This window comes from Epinephelus lanceolatus, chromosome 2 (assembly GCF_041903045.1).
Source record: "Epinephelus lanceolatus isolate andai-2023 chromosome 2, ASM4190304v1, whole genome shotgun sequence".
Lineage (NCBI taxonomy): Eukaryota > Metazoa > Chordata > Actinopteri > Perciformes > Serranidae > Epinephelus > Epinephelus lanceolatus.
This window is the reverse complement of record NC_135735.1, coordinates 40,812,501-40,832,628: the sequence shown is the minus strand read 5'-3', so window position 1 is coordinate 40,832,628 and position 20,128 is coordinate 40,812,501. Positions and strand designations below refer to the sequence as shown.

Genomic DNA, 20,128 nt, shown 5'->3' with positions numbered 1-20,128 from the left:
TCTGATGCTGTGGCTGTTTGTGGTTGGCTGAGAGGGATGTGAACTCATTAGTTTGCAGCTGTGTTCATCAAATCAGGTTGGGTTTCCATTACGTGTGCCAAACGTGCCAAACGGTGCCAATCCCCTTTGATCTGACATCAGATGTGACGGAACAGTCGATATAAAGATACATTTATGTGCTGATTGCAGATAGTTGCATTGAATAGTGTTTTTTGTGGGTATTTATTGCATCGTTAATGTGCCTGATATTCTGGAAACCTGCCTGTGAGGTTTTGGTGACGTGTGCGCACTGTCCGCCGGTCAGCCAAACTTCGGCTTACACCGGCTGCGCTCCCCCTGCGCTGACAGTAGACCTGGTTTCAGCTGGCGAGCTTTTAACGCACCTTTGGCGAAGCCTTTTGGCACGAAACTGTCACTGTGCCAAGCTGGATCTGTCGACACCTCCCCCTGCTGCGCCGCCACACCCATCTCAGCGCACCTCAGTCTGCCAAACTACCAAACTGAGCGCGCCTCGGGTTGTGCTGCTCGAAACTAGCTCTGCGCAGGGTTCGCCACCCTGCGCCATCCTGCACTGCGCCGGGAAACTAGAGCCCCATGTCTAAATTCCTAAATGTCTTCCAATTCTTCTGCTTGTTGCTCAGAATTGCCTAAAAATGCCCGGACCCGACCCGATAATTAAAATTTGAAACAGTAATACTAACAGTCGGGAATTTTACCGTGGTTTATTATTTTACCGGTAATTGTTACATCCCTAGATGTTCAGCAATTAAGTGTTTCAGATAGTTAGTCACACCCTCAGTTAGAACAGGAGAAAAAACGATATTTACAATTTGCAGTAGTAAGAGAAGGAGCTGCCAATATGAATCACCTTTCTGTACGAGATCACCGAATATTAATGGAAAATGGACTGAGAAGCATTTAGTCCCAAATCATTGCTTCCATCATCCAATTTGACTGTAGGTGGACGATTGCCCGTCTGTGTATAGGGTTAGTTAAATGATTGAACTCTAAAGCACAAATCTTTTACAGTCATACAGTTGGCTTGTACATAATACTGTAACACAAGTTTTAACTCAAATTGTGCAACTCCTAAAGTGTCGTGCATTACATCAACAGAAAAATTCTCAGTCGTATTGAAATACTTCAGAGAGTTCAATAAGCAAACGTCTTTCACACCGTACAGATGAGGTGCTGTTCGATTTGACTGCATAGATTTACAAAGCTCTGAGTGCATGTGTTTTGTTCGGAAAATCACTCTTTGGTCATCTTCAGAAAACACAGTTTGAAAATCCACTTTAAACTTAACTTAAACTTAGGGGAAAAATTACTCAAAGTAAAATAAATACGCCCCCAATTTATGAATACCCTTTTTTGATCCCAATGGATTACCTGCCTCAAAATCATCATAAAAAAGTGGGATTTGTAATGCATTTTTCTCTTTAGAAAAGATAGGATGACTTTTCATATGTAGCCCATCTTCAAATCATAGTAAACTCCATCTTTAAGATTGTGCTCTGACTAAAACATGTCACGTGTTTGGGTTCTTCAAAACTGACTGCAATGTCTCAAGAATTGGAACATAAGAAAGGGTATCAGTTATCGCTATTTGATCACAAGTTCCAGTTGTTTTGTTTTTTCTACTGTCAAATCTCACACCAAGGACTTTCTTGACTGGTTCAACTGTTTTCCATTTTTGACTATAATAAGCACTTCGTTTAGATTCTGAGTTCAAAGTTTTGAACGGATTTTCAATATCCCGAAAAGACTGTTTGATTTTTTTTACAGTTTCTGGGTCTTTTGAATATGTACATGTAGCTATGTCTTTAGCTTGACCCTGTATCTCCTGAAGAACTTCTTCCATGGATGACACAAACATATTTACAGTTCTCTGACCTACACCTGCAGCATGCAGTTGCGCAATAGCAGACGCACACATTTCGCGTATATTCTTGATAGTTACTGGTACAACATGGCTATAACTAGAAGTAGAAGGTAAATCAACATTACTTGGCTCATTGTCGTTTTCTCAGCACACAAGTTTGCATTAACTGGACAATCTCCTGCATGTGCCCTGTTCAAATGCTTCCTAAAGCCTGAAAAGGTAGCAAATACACCATAACAACCTGCCTGACTACATTTTAGTCTTAAAGTTCTACCAGGGCACATTCCACGCACCGACTTGAGATGCCTCACAAGCAAGTTGGTACTCCCATGAGGAGCATGGCAAACAAAACATAAAACCTGAGGCATTAGTGCAGGAGTCGAGCTCTAAGCTCAGTGACTCTTGGGGTCTCCTTAACCTTCCCAATGTCTATATTGTACACTGTTGTCTGTACAAAGGTGTACATGCTGCGCAGACTTGTATTGTAAGCAGCACCAAAAACAAAGTGCGCCTTGAACAGTTCTTCGAAGGCACCAACAGCACTCACTGACTTGCATGGCAAGGCTCGCTTGTCCAGGATGATGTAGTAGGCATGGATGCTGCTCTTCCTGGTCCCACAAGAAGGTAAGATTGTTGGCTCTGGTCAATCGCATCAAGGTGCTGCTGTATACTAGTTCCTGCCTGAAGATGACAAAAAGCAACACCATTATTAGATCATTATAACGGCAGCAACACTGACCCATCTATCCATGAATACCAGTACAAACCTTTTGGAATTTCACAAGAAGATGCTCGGCTCGGGATGCAGCCATCTTGCCTGCTCTTTTGCGGCCTTGTGATGCAGGAGGAATCAAATGGAGCAAGAGAAGGATGGAGGAAAGGTCACTGTCCCATCCTAAAAGAAGACGAAATCCTGAATAAAAATGTTTTAAGTGACATTTAAAGCCACCAGTCCTCAACTGAAAAATAGTTTGGAGTGTCATTCTGGAGAATAACCAGTCCATTAAATGAACACAGACGTGGCAATGTGAAATGCAGCATCAATACAAATGACACATTTTAATCATCTCACCGTCAGCATCTGTGTCAGCTCCCTCATCAAGTGTAGATTCTGCCTTCTCGATCAGCTCCTGCCTGGAGTTCATCTCCCTGACTGGTGAGGGTCTTGTTTAGCTGGATGATCTTCTGCTTGAAGGTAGTTGGCAACTTCTCCAAAAACTTGGCTGATGTTTCCTCTCCAAACAGCTGTACAAAATCCTGTTCAATCTGAGAAGAAGAGGAGTGTTTTTGTTTACAATTACTTGTCAACCTGAATTAGCATCTAGAGATGTAACCCCATACAAAATAACTTTTTGAAAAGCATAACCAAGCCCTTCACATCCAGAAAGCATGGGAATTCAGTTAGGATGGTGGAGCATTTAATTGGGTCGTTGGTCATCTTCTTCCTGTACTCAAAGGTCAGTTTCATCTTCTGTCTGACTGTTTCTTTATCAGAAGAATGCTTCATGGGAGAAATGGCCTCTCTGCACTGGTCTTCACTCAGGGTAACCGAAGTAGTAGATGTACCGGACTCCCGCTCAACAGTTGTCCCTCCAGAGTATTGCTGAATGGGTCGTTTCTCAGATGAAGCCAAATTCCTCTGAATGGTTTTGATTCTATATGCGAGGTACCCATCTCCACTCTTAGGATCAAAATAATGTTCCTTTTTAAAAAAAAAAACATACTATACCTAAAAAATCTTAAGGTCATTTGGATTAAATGCTTAAGTTGTGTGTGTAGAATTTGCATAATCGCTGTCAGTGGAGCCCTGTCCTATAAAAAGGGCATTTTCCTAGGCCCAAACCAGTCCACTGGACTGCTTTTCTATACCTGGGGGTTTAAGTTATCACCAAGTAAATCTTGCTACATGATTTTTACAAGAAAAAGGGGGAGGGAAAATCAAAATCTCAAGCTATATGGGCAATCAGTGGAAAAGGTCAGTGTATTCAAGTATTTGGGAGTCTGGTTAGACGGAAGAAACACATGGAAAATACATGTAGAAAAACTGGAAACAATGTGTAAAAAAGTGGTCAATCTGATGAGAGCAATAGCAGGAAGAGATTGGGGAGCTGATAAAGAATCACTTATGTATGTATATAGGGCCTTAATTAGATCGTCAATTGATGATGGATGTTTTGTGTATGGAGGGGCAGCTAAGACACACTTCAGCAGAATTGAAAGAATTCAGAACAAAGCTCTCAGAATGTGCACAGGAGCAATGAGAACAACACCTATCAATGCAATTCAAGTAGAGGCAGGAGAGGTACCAGTTGATCTGAGAGGGGATAAACTGATGATGTCATACTGGATCAGGCTATGCGGGTGTGGCAATGAAAATCCAGCTAAAGGGGTGTTACAGGAATGTTGTGAATATGGGTTACAGGGAAATGGATTTGGCTGGACAGCAAAAAGTATATTACTATGATTTTAGTTCCCCTACTCCTGTGAGCAATGTTCCCCCATGGCTATTTATGAAACCTGAAGTAGACGTCAACATAAAAGAATTAAAGAAGGAGTGGGCTGATTTTGAAATAGGGATCATGACAGGTCAATATATAACAAGTACATATTACAACTATCTAGACATTTACACATATGAGTCAAAAGATGAGTTTGGTAAAGTAGGCATAGGTGTTTATACCAAAGACAAAATCCAGTATAGGGAGTAGGATTTCCGATCATTTGTCAGTTTTCTCAGCAGAAATGATGGCAATAATAATAGGACTGCATTGGGTGGAAGATGTTAAGCCGGATAGGGTGGTATTCTGTGTTGATTCTATGGCAGCATTACTTTGTATTAAATCTATGGATTCTGTAAGACCTGATTTATGTCTTGAAATACATCAGAGCCTGTATAGACTGCATCAAATAGGCAAGGATGTAAGGTTCTGTTGGGTGCCTGCACATGTAGGGTTTAAAGGTAATGAAGCAGCTGATAAAATTGCTAAAAGATCAACTAATATTACATATAACATCCATGTTCTGTTTGGAAAGGGAGGAAAAGCAATAATTAAAAAAGAGATAATGAGTAAATGGCAAGAAAGATGGGATGGAGCCAGCAAAGGGTGAACATATTATAGAGTACAAAAATCAATACATTCAAAGGGTGTTTTGAGGGGAAACAGGAGGGAGGATGTAAGATTAAGATTTGATCACACAGGACTTAATCAGACATCATTCATGACAGGGAAATCACAGTCAGGTGAATGTTTACAGTGTAAAAAGACAGAAAATACAGAACACATAATTATGGAATGCAATAAATACATCAAGGAGAGGGAACAGCTGCAAAGACGGATCGGGGAGATAGGAAGGGAGTGGAGTCTAGAGGGAATAATGGGGATGTATGGAGATGGGGTAAAAGGTGCCCAGAAAGCCTTGATTCAATTTTTGAAAGAAACACAGTTGTATAGATGAATATAGTACGTAATTCTTTTTTTTTTTTTGTTAAATCAAGTAATTTATTTTTGGATGTTTGTTTGTTTGTTTGTTATATCTCGGTTAAACAATAGCCACATGAAATAATAGTAATTCATCTGCATACTCCGGTACAGTAGGTGGCGGTATGCACCTTCTAATTGCAATCCGCCATAAAATGAAAAGAAGAAGAAGAAGAAGAAGAAGAAGAAGAAGCGCCCCCATGTGTCAGTGGTGGAAACGGGATATTACACCCTTACTGAAATCAACGCCAGGTGAGTTTCATCTCCTAATTAAAGTACATTGAAGTGTCAAACAATTAAAAGCGTCCTCTTTAAAGACACTCCAAAACTGTTAACAGACACGTCGCAGGTAAAGAAACTCTTAATTACTGTATATTGTGAAGCCCGTCACAAAACAAAGCAGAAAGTTAACAACATAAGTTACTTTAAATGAAACAACAGTTAGCTTCCAAGTAGCAGAAACGTTAGCTAGTTTTCCAGTGTTGCTAATCATATCGGCTAATGTGCTAAGCTCGCTCCATGTAGCAAAGACAGAGGAAACAAAGACTGTCAACAAACAAACAAAATGACTGCCAAAGAGGGAGTAGACTCTTGCCAATAAACCAAAAAATAAAAAAGAAAGGCTGTCAAAGTGCAGTTGGACATCAGTGTCTGCCTCATCTCCATGAAAGAAAGGTGAAAGGACTTAAACAACAAATGTGAGTCAGAGACTGTCTATCTTTGCAGTGTGCCTGTTAATGTTATTAAGGTTATATTTTGTGCTGTATGCTGTTTATCTGAAGCTGTTGTGTTTTTGCTGCTATCTGCAATATTGTGACATTTCTGTAGTTTTGTATTATTTGGTTGTGTACTCACCTGTCAGTCACCAATTGATGGTGTGTAATATGTGAATAGGTCTGTGCAGAAGGTCTGCTCGCTGCTTGTGAGAATTTCTGGGTCCTTTCTTTGTATTTAAGCTGTGTTGCATAATGAGCGGGCCAGCTGTTAGGAAATCCAGGCAGCAGGACATTTTCCTACACATTTTCATTCTTCCTGCTATTATAGTCAGATTAACCATATTTCCACATGTATTTTGTATCAGCTTATACTTGTTGTTAAGACCTTGTTTTCTTACTTTAAAAAGCAGAGGTAGTCACATATTTGTCCTGTGCCAAAGAAAATGCCCTCCAGTGAATGATTAGAGAAAATCAAATTAACAACTAATTGAGGAAACTACTGTAAGGTAATAAATCATAAGATCAAATCAGAAGTTTTTTCATTTTTTTTTCTTCATATTAACTCAATTTTGAGGGCTACTTAGTCATAAAATGGTCAAATTGTGTGCAGAAATGAAATAGTGTGAAGAGTATATGGGTGTCAACTCTCACCTTTCCAGTTATACCCAAATTATGTAATTCCAAGGCAATTTAGGGACCCCGGTATGCAGAAATATTTCATTACACCATTTTGAGAAAGGGCAATGCTCCTTTTTCCTTCAACAAAATTTAGTGTAACTTTAGAGTCTTACTTGGCCCCCTTTCCGACAAGATAGCTTGACTTGCCGCAGCTTAACTTGGTACTAATGGATGCCTTAGGTCCTCAAGTTTAATATGATACCCACCCCCCATCCCCCCACCCCCAACAGCTACAATATCACCAGCTGGAATAAATAACTGACAGAAGTCAAAATAAAACAGCAGCAAAATGGCTGCAAAGCCACCATCACTGGTAGTTGCATCAAAATAAAATTCAGCATTCACACCAACACAGAGATGGGGACTCAGACTCGAGTCGCAGAAATGCAGCCCAGTCATGACAGGAAGTTTAATTAATTTGATTTTGATTTGAAAGTTTATTTTGAATATTAAAAAAAAAAAAAAAAAAAAAAAAAAAAGAAAGAAAGCAACATCAACAGACAATGAAAAGATATTTCAAAAAGGAGTGGAAAGAAGTCGAAATTTCATCCCACCCCTTCATAAGAAAGAAACTGATAATTTGCGGACACTTAATAGCACCATTAATTAGTGCCAACATTTTGTTTTGTTGGAGGAAATGATCCCTGTTAAACATAATGGGCCTAATTGACAGCTTTGCTGCTGGAAATGTGGAAAGTAGCCCATCATGCCTACACTTCATGGTGTTTGAGGGATTTTCCTTTTTGTTTTTTAAAGAGGGAGAATAGGTATATTTTCGCGCAGCTGTTAATTTCTAACACAGCTCAATATCAGGATGATTGTATTCAGACTATCAATTTGGTGTTGATATGATTTAGTTGTGGCGTCAGCTTTAAGCTTTATTGTAGCATATATAACGTTATGACAAAGAAGACCAATTTATCAGACGCAATGATGTTAGACAATAATTGTAATACACGCAATTCATCTGCGCAGCATTGATTTCATGGGATTCAAGGGTGTGATCAGTGTCAGATGTACAGGTACAGGTACTGTAGCTGCTTGAACCAGTGATGGTAATTTAACTTACACATAATTTTATTTGCTACCTTGTTTTGTCTTGATTTTTCCCTCTCTCCTCCTCTATTTCTTCTTTCCTGACCCGGTTTTTTTTTTCTTCTCTATTACGTGATTTCATTGATGTTTTGACAGGGGAATTTCTTTGATAAGCTTTTAGTGGCTTCTAACCTCTCCGGCACTTTTCTTTTTTTTAATCTTGTAAATTTTATACTGTCTGTTTTTAACATTATGTGCAAATAAACTAATCTAAACTAAAACTGAACATTATTCATCCCGTTATACGTTGCCACGCATGTTTCCTCCTCCTGCAGCTGCCACGGTGTTGGCCTTTTCTGTAATGTTGCTTTTCTCCTCATATTTTAGTAGAATTAATCTCTGATCCTCATGAGAAATACTTTTTTTTCCCTCACATACGGCGCTCTGTGAGGATGCTCAGTGACGCTCAGTGATGCTGCGCTTCTCTCATGATTGTGATTGGTCCGCTGCGTGTGCGTTCACGGTTCTTGATAAAGCAACCCTGGGTTGAGTTACTGAGTTGATATCCAGTGTCGTGATACTGATTATCGTGATTGCCATTGTTAGGGTTAGTCAACCCAGGATAGGTCTGGGTAACCCAGGAAAGGTTGATCTCGCTCCGTGATACAGGCCCCTGCTTTAGGGTTAATATGTATTCATCCAATGTAAGGATAACGTCAGGTTATTGGATATGCGCTGCTCACGGTTTGGTCACTGCATTTATATAAAGTTCAGACCTCACCTGCATGCTGTTGATTGGCTCGGGGCTATATGTCCAGAAACACCTGTCCTGAACACAGCAGCATGAAAATAAAATAAAATAATAAAGGCAGTGGGCAGAGTCTTTGCATATAAAAACACTGCAGCATTATGGTTGTCTGTTTATTTATCTGATGATATCTGATTCTAATTTTCTGTAAACCCATTTCTAGGGAGTTGTAAGTGAAGACTGAAAGGACTAACTTACAGACATGAGAGTCTCTGTAGAGCCTCCCACAAAAATGTGAAATGCCTAATCCATATCTCTTCTGTAGAGGAACTGTTTCTGCAGACTTTGTAAAGTTTTATGACTTTTCTTATGTGTGACTGATTGGACAGCTCTGTTTTTTGGTATTGTTTATTTTATTAATTATTAATATTAATTATTATTTATATGAATTATTAATAAATAAAACAATAATGGTCACATTGATAGCAAAGTGAAATTATTTTATTGAAGAAGATTGCACACACACACACACACACACACACACACACACACACACACACAGAGGTTAGATGTGGCTGTAAGAACACACATGCACAAAATGGAGGTGAAGGATTCCACGGTTGCTATGGTTTGTCTCCAGGTGCATTATTTATACACAAGGTCATCATTTTAACACAGACAACACAGAGAGCAGTCCAGAAAAGTTTATCACTCCATGATTTCTTCAAACTTAACGCTTCTCCTGAGGACTTGCTGCATCCTGACAAGGACTAAAGACTCACAGAGACTGACTGAACGCCGTTCAACTGACTTCCATCATGGAAACTGTAAGATTTCAACACTTTTGACTGTTTTTTTTTGTGTGTGTGTGTGTGTGTGTGTGTTTTATCTATGAGACTTTAAGTTCACTAATACAGTGGTGGAAAAAAGTTTTCAGACACCCCATGCATTTGTGAAATATTGCATTAAGAGTCACTCTTAGGTCTTCAAGTGCAATTTCTTTTAGTACAGTCACAGCCAAAATACTAAATATATCCTAAAAAGCCATTAAAAACTTAAAATTGATTGGTTCCATAAAAATACATAAGAAATTTTGAGTATTGGGTCATTTTGGTACCAGTGATGAAGGTCGTTCTTTTTATTAAAAGACAGAATTTTTGTTGCCAAGCTTCGTGTCTACATAAAGCCAGCACATTTGAAAGTTCTTCAGACACAAAAATGGCTAAAACAAGGAACCTAACGCAGGAAACACGCCTGAAGATAAAGATTCTCAGCCAGGAAGGGTACAGCTGCCGCCAGATAGCCAGGAAGTGCAGATGCAGTCTTTCAGCAGAAATACAGACGAACCAACAGCTTGGAAGACAAACCAAGATCTGGGCGTCCAAGGGTTTCTTCAGCAAGAAATGACCGCATCCTGATCCGCATGTGCAGGCAAAACCGCCGAATGACATCACAGGAGCTTCAGGAGCAGTGGTCAAACCAAACTGGGGTCCAGTGTTCCACCCGCACTGTACGTGGCCGACTTTTAGATCATGGCTTAAGGTCCTACAAGGCTATCAAGAAGCCCCTGATCAATGAGAGACAGAGGTTAGCCCGGCGTCGTTGGGCCCAGGCACACAAGAACTGGACAGCCAGGACAACAAGATAATGCCCCTTGCCACACATCCAAGGCCAGTAGAACTTTGCTGCAGGAGCACAGTATCCAGGTCTTAGAGTGGCCAGCTCAATCCCCGAACATGAGCCCCATTGAAAATCTGTGGTGGATTATCAAAAGGTCTGTTTCAAAGCATAAACCAAAGAATTTAGAAGAATTAAAAGCAGTAATTCAAGAAGAATGGGACAAGATTACCCCTCAACAGTGTGAAAGGCTCGTGGGGAACATGCCAGCCAGGATTAGAGCTCTACTACGTGCCAGTGGCAGGACTACTAAATATTAATTTGATGATGTGATGGTTTATTTATTTTTTGTTCAGTTTTGAACACATTCTCTGTTATTTGTTGACTTTGATACCGACAATGTTGAGAACTGACATATGGAAACTGTGAAGAATTTAGTTTTGTTAGTTTTTCTTGTAAACAATAAACAAAACAATATAATTTGTATTTGTTTGTATCTGTCTAATGCAGCCACACCTTTTGAAACACAAAAAAGATTTTTCCACAAATATTTCATGATAATATTTGAGATTGTGTAAAATTTTAAGGGTGTCCGAAAACTTTTTTCCACCACTGTACATTATTATCATATAGAAGCAAATAAGAGACATAAGTGGAAAATATATTCAAATTCAGCTTTTGAAATTGCAAATCAGGAAATTTAATTTTTTTTAATCCCAAAAAGGTGAACTCAGAGCAAATAAATTCAAATACATGGTTTTCAAAGTCAAATATTTCAATGACATGAATTCAGAGGTGTTTACATTTAAATCTTGAGCATTCAATGGCTGTTAAAATTAAATTAGCAGACTTTTTGTCTCTCAACTGCTTCCATACACTCCCCCCAACTCCAGGTGTCACATTGTACACAAAATATATTGAAGTAAAAATCTAAATTCATATTATATTAATGTTTATTAATTGCAGGGAAAACTGTACCAGATCAATTCATCTGTTGGTTTGAAAAATAACAAAACTGCACATAAACAATCAAAATGGCCGCCTCACTGATGAAAATCATTTAATCTTTTTCATGTGTCCCATTAAATAATTTATATCAGCCAGCTTCCAGCTGGGAGACAAAGGTATACTGTGAGTTTAAGTGTAGCCATGAGTCAAACTATCACTATTTAAATTTTTTGCTTACATGTTACATATTCCTAAATGAAAATATTTAGTCAGGTTACCCCAGCACATCACTGCTCATGACGAATAATGTCATTTTCCAAAGGGAGGCTGAATTTTTTGCCCAAAATTGTGCCATGAAATTCATATCATTCAGTGCTGTGTTGCATTTACTATACTTGTGAAGCCTCAGTCTACAATGAGTGTGTCTTGTAGCCGTGTGCTGGGCCGGTCTTCCTGCAAGACCACACCTACAGCAGAGAGTCTGCACGCAGGCTGAGGAGACCCAGGCAGCCTGCCGCCCGCAGAGGGTACCAATGCTGTAGTGACGACCAGGTCAGACATTTGACTTTAATGTTTTGGATAGAAAGACGGTTTCTGTCCCACATTGTTCTGAAGGTAACCCTTAATAACTAGAATTAGAATGTTCCAAATGTTTCATGTGACAAAGTAGTCCTCTGCACTGCATCTGATGGCTTTGTCTCATGATGATGATGATGATGATCTTGATGTTGATGATGATCTTGATCTTGATGTTGATGATGATGATCTTGATCTTGATGATTATCTTGATGATGATGATCTTGCTGCTGCTGCTGATGATCTTGATGATGATCTTGATGATCTTCATGATGATCTTCATGATGATGATGATCTTGATCTTGATGATGATGGTGATGTTGATGATGATGATGATGTTGATGATGGTGATGATCTTGATGATGATGAAGATGATCTTGATGATGGTGATGATGATCTTGGTGACGATGATGATCTTGATGACGATGACCTTTATGATGATGTTGATGATGATGATCTTGATGATGATGATGACGATGACCTTGATGATGTTCTTGATGATGATCCTGATTATGATGATGATCTTGATGATTGTGATGATGATCTTGATGACATATATTTACTTACGGAAAATGGAGTTTTCATGTTTTTCTTTGTAGTGATAATAAAAATGTCCCTACAGCTCTAATAGAGCCGGACTCATCCTGGAGACGGCTGCTGTGTTCCAAATATTCTCACTCAGTCAACCTGGTCTCTGTGTGTAACAGCAAACCTACCTGATATGTAGAAAGATCTGAGGACCACTTCCCTTTAGATCCTCACTGATCCTGTTATCAATATAAACAGATCTAATTAATGAAGTTTTCGGTGCTGCGCCACATGAGTCAAATGTGCACAGCACCTCTTTCAATGTGGGGACGCACATATTTATCCAGCTGCTGTGTGATGACTGCAAATATTTAATAAACTCAAAAAGGAAAAGAAAATCAGCTAAATACAAACATTGGCAGTGAAGCAACACATAAAGCTCAGTGATGGTAAAATGTAGACAATTAGATAAATTGTGATGGGCATTTTAAATGTAGCCTAATAGAGCAAAATGAAAGACACAAAACTGTATACATATGTACACATCACCATGGTGGCAAACATATCCAACTCAGCTACTGTGCAGAAACAGTTGTGAATTCCTAAGGATTTAAGATAATACTATGTGGCGGGGCTAGAGGGGCTTGTAAGCCACCAGAATGTAACAGCTCGACTACGCCACCTGGGGAATCTCACCCCAGAGTTATATTATTAACCTAGACTAACACCTTGGTCATATACAGGCAACACAAGTTCATTAAGTGAAGTAAGACAAAGACGTGGTTCCAAAAGAAATACAAATTTATTGATTATTGAATAAGAACTGAAAGCATCTGTGGAGAGAGTTGATTAGGAGTGCAAAGAATTAATCAACTCTGGATAGAAATGTAGAAAAGGTTTTATTACAATTATGAATTTATTCTTAACAATATTACTTTTAAAAAAAAAAAAAAAAAAAAACAGCTTCCAGCAGGAATAACTAAAACTGTGACAGGCAAGGGAATAGTGGGCTGAGGCCAGTAGTAGCGAGGCAGTCTACCTAAAGGTTTGTTCCAACAGTGCAAACTCACCCACCACTCGTGTTCTCACAGCAACTGGCAGTCACAGCAAACAGGTGTTCAGTATGGTGTCCCAGTGCTCTTACCACTACAGTCAGTGAAGGGAACCACACTAGAGTGTCCTAGCCTCCACCACCAGCCAGCAACTAGCTCCACTAAAGGGGGGACAAAAAGAACAAAAACCAAATAAATGTAACAACCAGTTGGTTCACTCTAAAATACAACCTAGCCTCATGGCTAGGCAGCTACAGACAAAGCCGATACGATACTGTCTGAAGGCCACCACGTATCAAGGCAGCATTATCAAAGCTAAAACTAAAGGCAAAACAGCAGCCAATAAGACCTAAAAAGTACAAGCATATAACATGTTAATAACAAGTTTATAACAGAGTAATAACATGGTAAAGCAGGTATCTCATATTCATAAACTGCTAGATACAATAACCCGTACTTTGACATAAAGATGCATTGACTTTGCAAACTTGAGGGGGTTAACATCCAGGTCAAAGACAGGAATCACTAAAACAAGGGGGGAAGGGAGATGATGTTGCGGTATGTTCATTGACTGTACATCATTATGTTGTTTTTCTATTGTCAATTTTTGAACTGAAAAACAAATTAAAAAATTTGATCCAAAAAAAAAAGAAATCCCCAAGACCTAAGGCAGGCGACCAGAATCACAGAGAGGGGACCATGTGGCAACCAACAGGCAGAAAGAGCAAAAGGCAGTCGTGTTGCTACAGGTGCTTTAAATACCCTCAGGTTGATTAGGGAGCTGGACCAGGAAGGAGTTGACCTAATTCAAACCAACAGGGAGTCATGCAGCCTGAACACAATGTGTCCCTGCTACAACTATAGGCTAAATATAATTTAATTAAACTGTAGTGTCCCACAATAGGCTTTATGTGGAACGTCACGTGACTAAACTGGAAATCAGTACTTATCACTTCCGCTTGTCGAAGAGGGCAGTAACAACACACTGACGGCGTAAACTACGGACTTGTAATCAGCTAGCTCAGCTTGTAACCTACTTTTTACTGTTGCTGTTTTATTAGATTTTGATATCTGAATGTTAGTGAGAAGGCGCAAATGTCTTTGTCAAGTCCAATAAAATACCAGAAGCGAGATAACACTAACAGTAAGTGTACCTATGACAAGCCGTTTTAACATTTAATCACTAAGTTTGACTATCCGGAATTACCATTTTAGATATCAACAACATCATTTTGACTAGTCGTAATGTCATTGTGACTAGTATGAATTTTAATTGAAGATATCTATAACGTCATTTTGACTAGTCAAAACTACAGTTACGGGCGGCACGGTGGTGTGGTGGTTAGCACTCTCGCCTCACAGCAAGAGGGTTGCCGGTTCGATCCCGGGTGTGGGAGCCCTTCTGTGCGGAGTTTGCATGTTCTCCCCGTGTCAGGGGAGAACATGCAGGGGTGGGTTCTCTCCGGGCACTCCGGCTTCCTCCCACAGTCCAAAGACATGCAGATTGGGGACTAGGTTAATTGATAACTCTAAATTGTCCGTAGGTGTGAATGTGAGTGTGAATGGTTGTCTGTCTCTATGTGTCAGGCGACCTGTCCAGGGTGTACCCTGCCTCTCGCCTGATGTCAGCTGGGATAGGCTCCAGCCCCCCCGCGACCCTCAAGAGGATGAAGCGGTTAGAAGATGAATGAATGAAAACTACAGTTACAGATATCTGTAATTCAGTTTTGACTAGTCAAAACTGAATTCACTGTTTTATAATTGTGATAATTTGGGGAAAGGGGACAACACAAAAGCAGAGTGTTCTCACTTTCTCTCACAGGCTGCCTGAATGATGGCTTTTTTAAAACATTTGCAGCATAAAAACTATCTATCCACAACGAATACATAAACATCACAGAAACAGGCTATTATTAAAGTTATAGTGTAAACATGTATGATCCTGATAGCCTGTTTCATTTGAGTCTTGCTAATGAAAGCTGCAACTCAAATATTTCTTCTGCTATGTCATTAAAAATTACATTTGACATTTAACACTGTATTGTCATAACACCTTCTAACCATTTCATTGGTCTTTTTTGTTTACCTGCTACTTATGATGATGATCTTCTAGCTGTAATTGTAGAGCAGTCTCGAATCAATCTCAGTCAGCAGCAACAGGAGTCAATCTCTCATGCCATTGATCACATTTCTGATTTGAAAATGAAGTACCTGACATGCTGTGCAGAAATTTAAAATGTTATGGCAACCTAAGACTTTTAACCCGTTTTTCAAATGGGGATGCCATATGACATGTCTGAAACTTTTAGAGCTGCAATGATTAATCGATTAATAATCAGTAGCTAAATTAATCGTCAACTATTTTGATAATCGATTAGTAGTAGTAGTCGTAGAATTTTTTTGTTTTTTTAGGAAAAAAAAGTTCAAATTCTCTCAATGTGAATATTTTCTGGTTTCTTTGCTCCTCTATGACAGTAAACTGAATATCTTTGGTTTGTGGACAAAATAAGACATTTGAGGACACCATCATGGGCTTTGAGAAACACTGATGTACATTTTTCAACATTTTATAGAACAAATGCAATGGTCTAGGTCACATATGTCAAACTCAAGGCCCACGGGCCGAATACGGGATGCCACCTCATTTTATGTGGCCCCCAGAGCCATATGTAAGCTGTATATGATTGTCTTAAAATAAAAGTCTATGCTGCTTTAAATTTACATTGACCATAAAGTTATTATTTTGAGTTAATTACATACAGTATACTACTTTCTATGTGTAGCAGTGTATTTAGTTTGTTTACAGGTGTATGTGTTCATGCAGTCAAATGTTTCAAACCATCTCTCATTAGTTGGATGCAGGGTCCAAAATTAAAACCCGCCAAGCGCCAAAAGCGGGTCAGTTTTCTGTTTGACGAGTAAATCGATTTAAAAACTCTGCGAGTCTCTGCTGCGTTTAGGTGTCAGTTATATCTCTGTCCTCTGCTGTCTGTCTGTGTTTGTCACACATACAGTGAATTCATGGTGCATTAACGTGACCCGCGTAAAGTCTGAAATTTATATGACTTTGTACAGTAAATCGCCCAGGTGGCATGGCACTGACAGAGACTTCATGGTGCATTCAAGTGCACATCGTAAAGTCAGAAATCTTAAAGTCCTCAAATGCCACAGTTAGTTTAAAACGGAAAAGTTTCTTTTTTTTCTTATTTCCCTTTGTTGCAATATATCTGTCTACATCTAACATTACTTTCTTGTTCTTTAATGACATAATTTTTAATGCTAAAATAAGAATAATATCCCAGTCATTTCTACATAGGCAGATTTTAAAAGAAAAAAAAATCTTATCAAAATGTACAAATTTGTACAACAGGTCTTCAAATACCTCATTTTCAAGTTGTTTTACTGCAACATTTATTAATAATTAAATACTAAATTCACCCAATATGCATCTGGCCAGTGAAAAATATGCTTGACCAGTGGATTTTTTTCATCTACCAGTCAACTTGGCCGGTGAGTCAAAAAGCAGTGTGCTTACATATATTTCTACATTATGCAAATACATATACATTTTTTGTAAATCATATCTTGAATAAATAATCAAATACAGAGACAGTTATTTAAAAAATATGTTAAGGAGTAGTTACATTTATACCATCTTACAGTTACAACTGGCCCTTTGAGGGCAACCATAATGCTTATGTGGCCTTCAGTGAAAATGAGTTTGACACCCCTGGTCTAGGTTTAAACAATCCATTTATTTCGGTTCAGTTCTACACTTAATTTTAACTCTCAACGAGTTGTACCAAATGTAAACATGGTAAATTTTGTAAACATTATAAAATGCCTGTTTGAAATCATAGTGAAAACTTTGACAAGCATTGCAAAACTCTGCACATCAACAGTTTTTTTGGTGAAACAGTATTTGATTAAGTTCTTTGTGTCACATGTGACAGTGGAACAGTAGCAAGAACAACATAAATGCATAGACACATGTTGTAGGTGAACTATTGCTTTCAGAGACTGTTCACACACCAAAAGTAGGGGCCTGCAGAATGCCCTCCTCAATGTATTTCCTGAAGTCCTCATAATCACTATGCATGGGCAAGCAGAGGATTAAGAGGCAGGTGTTGGCCTCTGGAAACATGCGTCGTGGATGAAGTGAATTTGTGGACGGTGTGGAAATCCGAGTGGAGGCACTGTTGAGGCTCCAGAGGTAAACTCCAGTACCTTCTCAAGTGTGACTGGACTGCATTCTCCTTCTGTAAGACAGAAAGTGGTGAAAAATGTATGGTATATACATATACAACCTAACCTTGTATAGGTATGAATGACAAAATTGGAAATTGTTTCACAAGTATTTAAAAAAAAATAAAACAAATTTAAATAGTTCTTGTTAGTACTTGTTTTATTTTGCCTAAACAGCTAACAGTATGTAATGCCTTTCACTCCTTGATGCAGCTGGAAAACAGTCCCTGAGGGTTAAAGACATTTTCATCTTTCCAGTGCAATATTGTGAACTATGCAAACAGTGCAATGTCAGCTACTTTACCAGTTGGATGTCTCCATCAACTTTAACAGAAGAAAAAACACTTTACATCCATCTTCTACAAATTTACATATGGTAGTAGAGAGGTAATACCTGGACTGATATGCAGTGCCATTCATAAATAAAAGATATAAACTGAAAGTGAAAGTGAAGTTATAACTAATGCCATAAATAGTATACCTTCGACATCAATGAGCCTGTCATGCCAGTAGCATATTGTGCTGTTTTCTTTGGCTCTTTTGTTGCTGCCCTGCACAGAGTAGTCAACTCCAAATAGAGAGAAGAGGTCCGTAATTGTTTGCTGGCCTTAAGTAGGTCTACATCTATTTCACTCGAAATGTAACGTTACTGTACTGTAATGCACAGATGAAGCCTAATCATCAAGTGTTTTATTTTCTGTGTACTTCAGATCATCATCAATAACCTTAGTGCATATGAACAACTTTCCTCTTTTCTAGGCACAATTACAGGGGGGAAACAGATTATTTCAGACTGTTTTTTCAACCTACTCTACCTGGACACGTGATTCCTTCGTGGTTAATTATGCCAATTAAGTGAGGTCAGGGGTGGTTTATTTCGTGAAGAGTATAGGCTACTTCAGAACATACTCAAGACACGTGATTCCTTCGTGGTTAATTATGCAAATTAGGTGAGGGGTAATCACAGCGCTGGTGGTACTCGTTCAATTTAAAACACCACCAGAGGATGGAGCCTAGCGAATATGAAAGGATGGTCAACTATAAACAGAAAAGTGAATATCCATCGCCTTTCTCAAAGAGAGAGAAGTTTCTTCTTCGGAGAGAAAAGCTTCTCTGTATGAGAGTGAAGGTAAGATAATCATCTGAGCAAAAACACTGAATAGTAGCCTACCAACAACACTAATTGGTTTCGGCCTTAGGGCTTTCTTTGATCCAATTACTCCGCAATAATATTTCCAATTTATCAACATATGAAAAGTATGCTTTTTTGACATTTACGTGCACCTGACAAAAAGTCCTTGTCATGTCATTGACACTGTCCTACATTGTCATGCAACAGCTGTGCAGTACAATACATATTAGGCCTACATTTGAGACAGTATATTATGTTGTAATAAACAGTGGTAGAAGTTGTCAGATCCTTTACTTGAGTAGAAGTATCAATACCACAGTGTACCTACTTCATTCAAAATAAAAGTCCTGCATTTTGAGTCCTAATTATGTAAATGTATATAACGTATTACCAGCTAAATTTTCTTGAAGTATTAAAGTAAAATTACTTGTTTTTCAGAAATTTAGGCTGTGACGGATATTTTAAATAGCCTACATTTAACAAAGTAGTACATTATTAAAACTAATAAGTTGTTGCATAACCAGCATTTTATTGTTGCAACTGCTTGAGGTGGAGCTACTTTCAACTGCTTTGTCTGGGCTATATAATAAATCTGAGGGGTTGTCACACCTATGGCTTAGATGAGGGAAGTGTAACCAGCACTACAACCTGACTCTTCACATTGTTCGACAAAGGATGACAAGCACACAATCAGGCAAGGTGCAGGGTGATTTATTTTCCCAACATCAAAAGCAGCAAAACACAAGCCAAACCCTGGGTTGCCTGTAATCAAAAGTCAACACAGAAGTATTGAACACCATAAAACAAAACTTAACAGTGTAATAATGAATAAATTTAATAATTTGGAGCATGGTTTTAAACACAAATTACATGAACTTCACCTTCAAAGCAAAATGGCAGGAGCTTCTCACAGCACCTCTTTAGCAGAAATGAGAAATGAACTGGGGAAGGTGGTACACTGTTTTTATACTCTATAACCCCGCCCACCGGCACAATCCATTTTAATATCAGTGTTTTTAATTGAAGTCGAAGTCAATGAACATCGAACAAAGGTGATATGTCAAACCAGGTGTTAAATGCTGTTGAGTTTGGGAACCCTGAGTGTGCACCCCCAGGGACACCACACAAACTTCACAGCTGGAGCACATGGTCACAGGGGTCCAATTTATTGGATCATGATTACATTATTTTATGTAAAATCTCCATCTGAAAAGTAACTAATAAATGTCGTGGAGTAGAAAGTTATTTCCCTCTGAAATGTAGTGGAGTGAAAGTATGTACCATCAAATGGAAATAAGATTCAAGTACCTTATACACATTGTTTTTACTTTTGTTTTTTTATTCCATTTAGGAGGAGAGCTATATTACTGGCTCTACAAAGGAAGTGCCAAAACTATTAAATCCAAAGTGGTCCGTGGTGCTGATGAGGCAAATAGGATGTTTGTGGATTTTCATGCCAGCCCTACTGGGGCACACTGTGGCCAGACTAAAA

At 38.8% G+C, this 20,128-nt stretch overlaps 1 pseudogene; it reads right to left on the bottom strand.

The window, feature by feature from the left end:
• Positions 1-2,249: 2,249 nt before the first annotated feature.
• Positions 2,250-11,962, bottom strand: LOC144458949 (uncharacterized; annotated as a pseudogene).
• Positions 11,963-20,128: the final 8,166 nt, after the last annotated feature.